Here is a 5,657-nt window from a genome sequence, read left to right on the forward strand (position 1 = left end):
GAACTATATCACACCTCACAACAATTTTGTCAATATGATTGTCCTATTAGAATATTTTCCCACAAGCATAAGTGTATGTATATGGAACAAAGTTTATGCAGGCTTCTATCTCAGAGATGTTATGAACATGTCACTTTTGGAACTCTAAACGAAGTGTGGTTATAAAATTGCATGGAGGTGGAGCGACATTTGTTTTGCATTTTAAATTTCAAAATTTTTGGAGAGTTTGAGGGTAGCGTTGCACAAACCATCGTTGAAGAGGAAGAAGGAGCTGAGGGGATCAGAGGAGGTTTGGCTAAACCAGCGGTTCAGCCAATCCTCTCTAAAACTATGTGTCTTGTCCTTCTTGCATAATGGATCATCCGAGGTTTGTGCAACGTGTTGGTGGGAGATCTCGAATGTGTGTTCTTCATGCTTGAGAGATCTCCCCCACACTTATTGTTGTACCTGCTTTTATTTAACAAAGAAAAACAAGAAGAAACAAACAAGGGCTGCACCAGTTGAAATACTAGGGAGCCTTAATTTTATTATAATTATTACTACTTTTATTTTTGTTATTTGTTATTACTAATTTTTTTATTAATTTATGTGTTCACCCAACTTTTTATCATTTAGCATAAACAAGGCTAAGGTAAAGTTTGCAAAAGTAAACATAGCCTTGATTTATCTCCATAGTAGATTACTTCTATTGTTTATGAAAGTAATACTCAAAGTTCATTAATCAAATTTCAACACCATGTTAAATTTTGATTAAGAAGGCTATTTTAACCTAAGCACCATGCTTAATTTAAAAGAGCCTATGGATGTACTACATGTGAATACACCCAAACCAGAGCATACGACATAAACAATGGAAGCATGAGTTAGTATGAGCAAGTTATTTTCTTATGGAGACAAATATGAGTAAAGGAGTTGGTGAACAACGAGTGACCTTTGCATACCTGAGCATACTTATCGGCAGCATATGTGGATGGGGCTTCGAAGTATGCTGCAGCGGTTGCATGATTGCATATGGTCTATTTCGGGTGAGCCACAAGGCTAGGCCACACTCACACAACTAGTGTATATGGGCCATGGGACTTAGTGGTAGCAAAGGTCTAGAAGAAGAGAATCCTCCTTCTCTCTCTTTTTTCTTATATATATATATTTTTTTCATTTCTCTCTTTTTTCTTTTTTTAACTTTCTCCTTTTTTATGTATATAATTTTTTTATAGCAAGATTGAGCTAGCATCATCATCTCTTTTTTAAAGATAATCCGGGGTATCTCCCGGCAGTACTTTGTTTATGGTCACAAGCTTGACCTATGGGAACTTCATCTTGTAGCCAACAGTGGTGGTTTAGTTCCCAACTTCACCACCAAGCATTTAACAATTTTGTTCAAGCTGCAAGGTTAGTACCACAGTGCATACATGAGATCTGCAATATTTATGATAAACATATGCATCCACAACCATTCTCCTAAAAAGTTTTAAAACACGTATTAGGAGATGGTTGGAATCCTCATAGGAGCACGGGGCACTAAGAAACATGTGGCACAGAAGTTTTCGTTCTCAAAGGATATATCATGAAGGAACAATGTTGAATCTCGATCACTATCGAGAACAATGTTTTGATGGCCAGAGGGACATGGTTTTGATTCGAGTGAGGGTGATGATGGGCGTTTAATTACATAAGCAAGCTTAGGTGAAATGAACGGGGATAGGAACTTCACCTCCTCGAATGGGTCATGATTAGGAAGATGCTGCTTCGCCATTGGGATATCTAAGTGAGTGGCGGAAGTAGTTTTCCCGCACTTTTTGTTAAGGCTCCAATGGGAAGATTTTTCTTGAAAAAGTACTTCGAAAGGGCAGCCTATAAGAAGATCAAAATCGAGGATGGCACAGACATGGAAATCTAAATGGACCTTGGTTTCGTTAATTTCAATTGGCACGGCCCTGACAATCCCACTACACTCAAAGATGAGTCCTGATGGACTTTTGAAAAGTTGGTTTGTCGAGACTAGCGGCATGTTGCCCAAAAGATTTTTTTGCAAGAAATTCTGACATGATACTAGTCTCGACTGTGGGGTTGTGCAGAGCTTCTACAATAGTCCCCCTTAACGAACAAGGTATGGTCGTTGTGGGGGTATTAACCCCTATACCCTTACGGCTAAGCTTGGGCTGGCCCGGATCGATAGGTTTTGGTCCACCCGAGAGACGACGTGCGGCCCAGTTAACCTGATCGGAGTCCCGCACAAGGAATCAAGACGGATTTGGCGACCAAGCAGGATCCTGGTCGGTTAGAATAGGAATCCTTATCCGGCCACATATGGCAATTGTAACTGACTAGGATTAGTTTCCAGATCTGTAACCCTGCCCCCCGGACTATATAAGGCGGGCAGGGGACCCCTCTAAAAATCATCTATTGACATACAACAATACAAATCAGACGCAGGACGTAGGTATTACGCCTTCTTGGCGGCCGAACCTGGATAAAACCTCGTGTCTGTCTTGTGTTACCATCTTGTTTGGGGCTTGCGCATCTGTCTGCCGATAATCTACTACCTTGGGCATACCCCTAGGTAGACTGCCGACCATATTTCGTCGACAGTGGCGCGCTAGGTAGGGGGTGTGCGTACTGCTCTCCAAGCAAACAAGATGGTCATCATCTCCGGCTCCATGGCTACGCCCAACGGCCTCATGTTCACCGTCGGCCAGATCACCTAGACCACCGGCTCCGATGACTCCATCGCCATGACCACGGAGGAGACGTGGATTCAATCTGCGCCGACTACTACTTCACCTACATCGACTACGGCTCCGACCATGGTGAACACAGCTCCGACCACGGTGAACACGGCTCCGACTACGATGAACATGGCTCTGACCACGATGGGTACGGCTCCGGCCATGATGGATCTGGCTCTGACCATGGTACATCTGGCTCCGACCACGCCTACCGCCACGCCGACAACCCGTCATCCGCTTCCCCGCTACAGGGGGAAGCAGATCGACAACACCGACCTGCTCAACTCCGTCGATCGGGTCGGCATCAAACTCGCTGAAACCCTAGCTCTGGTAAGTACGATTCAAAGCCAACCTAATGAGCAGGTAGCCTCGCCCCACAACAGATCTACCCGACCAGCTCGAACTAGTCGTCCGGCACGACTTGGAATAGATCTCGTGGTCGTATCTACTCCTAAGGGGCGCTTCACTCGTCGCCAGCCAGCCTTCGCGATGGGTCTCTGACTCTGCGAGTACAAACCCCCGACGGAGAACCACCAGGTCCAGCCCTACGGCCTGTGAAATGCTGCCTCTAGCTACGCGTACAACCTACAACGCCGCTCGGATCTGTGTCCTATACAACGATCTTGGCCGAAGCCATACAACCTCGTCAACATGGTCCGGATTGAAGATTATCAAGAAGGATCCGTCCACACAGTCCAAGAGGGCGACTCCAGCTCCCCATCCGGCATCGCATCCAACGCATCTGTCCACACCGAGCTTCAGCGTCACGAAGATGAAGGCGTCAAATACGATCTGGATCTACCAAACCACGCCCCGGGTTTTCCCCGATTTCTGTCTTTCCCGCCGAGATGAGGGGATTTGATCCATGTTGTTAGCAATGACGAGCCACCAGCAGTTGGCGAAATAGAACAAGAAAAGACCGCACGCGAAGCACGCAATATTGACCGGTTTAATCGCCGACAAATCGAAGCTAAAGCAGACCAGGAGGCACGACACATAAGGGTCCAGCCACGTGACCTCAACAATGCTTTCGACAGGGTGGGGGACAAACAAGTCTTTAAGACCCCAAGCGCCAACGTAGCCGTCGCCATGGTGACAATGCAGCGACTGCCCAACACTCCCGAGACCCAAGCTGTCCGTGATGACATACAAGCTTATTTGACGGCCGCTATGGCTCAAACCGCAGAGATGAATCAAGCCCGGGCTCCATCCGTTTCCGTCGAATCAAGCCACAGCTGCCAATACTCAAGTCGCTCACAGCCACTCAACCAATGTGGATCGCGCAACAACGACCCATCGGACAACCGTCAAGGCGGAAACGGTGGTCATGATGGTGGTCGGGACAACAACCGCCGCCGGGGGGATAACCATCATGACGTTCGAGGTGACAACCACCGAGATAACCGCGACAATCGCCATGATAACCACGGTCGCAGAGCTAATCTAGATGGCAATCGAGATCGCCGCGATGGCAACAACGATCTCCGCCACTACCTCGGTGGACGTGATCTGCGCGCTCGCATCAACCAGAGAGCCGACGATCGAGCATCCTACGAAAGCCACCGCCGTATGGAGTATGACACCACCCACGGCCCACTGGGTCTGAAGCAGTTCACTCCACACCTTCGTCAAGTCATATGGCTCAAGAATTTCAAGCTCGAGAAACTTCAGAAGTACGATGGCAAGGAAAACCCCGAATTATGGGTCATGCTCTATGAAACTGCGTGCCGATCAGCCATGGCTGACGATCACGTCATGTCTAACTACTTCCCAGTCGCTGTTGGTCATGCAGGTCACCAATGGCTGGTTAGCTTGCCGGCGAACTATTTTGATTTTTGGCAGGAGCTCAAGCAGGCCTTCATCGACAATTTCATCGCTACTTGTGAACAACTCGGCAACAAGTACGATCTGCAACGGATCCGAGATCGGAAAGACAAACCACTGCGCGAGTACGTTCGGCGTTTCTCGGAGATGCGCATCAAGGTCCCATCAATCTCCGACAATGAAGCAATCGAGGCTTTCGTCACTGGCCTCCGCTTCCACGATGCCCTAAGAGACAAGCTCCTCCAGAAGAGACCCGAATTAGTCACAGCGCTCTTGGCCACCGCTAAGAAATATGCGGACGCTGACGACGCTAAAAAGATAATTGTTGAAGAAGCAGCAAGGGTTCCACGCTCTGACCACCCTCCACACCGCGACGATTACCGCGGCAATCGTGGTCAGAGCGACAATTTTGACCGCCGCAACCAGCACAACGACTCCTGCGACCACCGTGACCAACGTAATCAGCGGCGCAACCGCCGTGACGATTACAGGAGCAAGCGTGCTCGAGAAGATGATGGCGAGGTCAATACTGTGAAAAAGGGCGGCGGACGTCGTAACTACGAGGACAACTACGCCAAAGCATTGAAGGGGCCCTGCCAGCTCCATCCTAAGTCGAACCACACCATGGAGAATTGCCGCGTCCTCAAGACTATCTACACGCGTCAACAGGCTCCGAATACGTCTGACGAGCCTAACGACGCAGGGGAACAGCGCAACGAGGATAACGACGAAGACGATGCGGACGCTCGTCATAAATACGTCAAGCCAACTGATCGCGTGCACACCATCATCGGCGGCAAGGTGTCCATTGAGACCAAATGAGAACGCAAGTTGCTCGCCCGCGCTTGCTTGAACGTGGCAAACACCGACAACCTTCTCACCGATCCGCGGCTTCCTCCGTGGTCTCACCGTGAAATCTACTTTAGCAGGAAGGACCAATGGGCCGCCATACCTGAGCCAGGGCATTTTCCCCTGGTCCTCGATCCTTGTATCAACAAGGTTTAGTTCGACAGGGTACTGATCGTCGGCGGCAGCTCCATTGATATACTATTCAAAAACAGCCTGCCCGCCCTGAAAATAGCCCAAGCGGACCTGAAGCCGTATGAG

This window comes from Miscanthus floridulus, chromosome 14 (assembly GCF_019320115.1).
Source record: "Miscanthus floridulus cultivar M001 chromosome 14, ASM1932011v1, whole genome shotgun sequence".
In the NCBI taxonomy this organism is placed as follows: Eukaryota; Viridiplantae; Streptophyta; class Magnoliopsida; order Poales; family Poaceae; genus Miscanthus; species Miscanthus floridulus.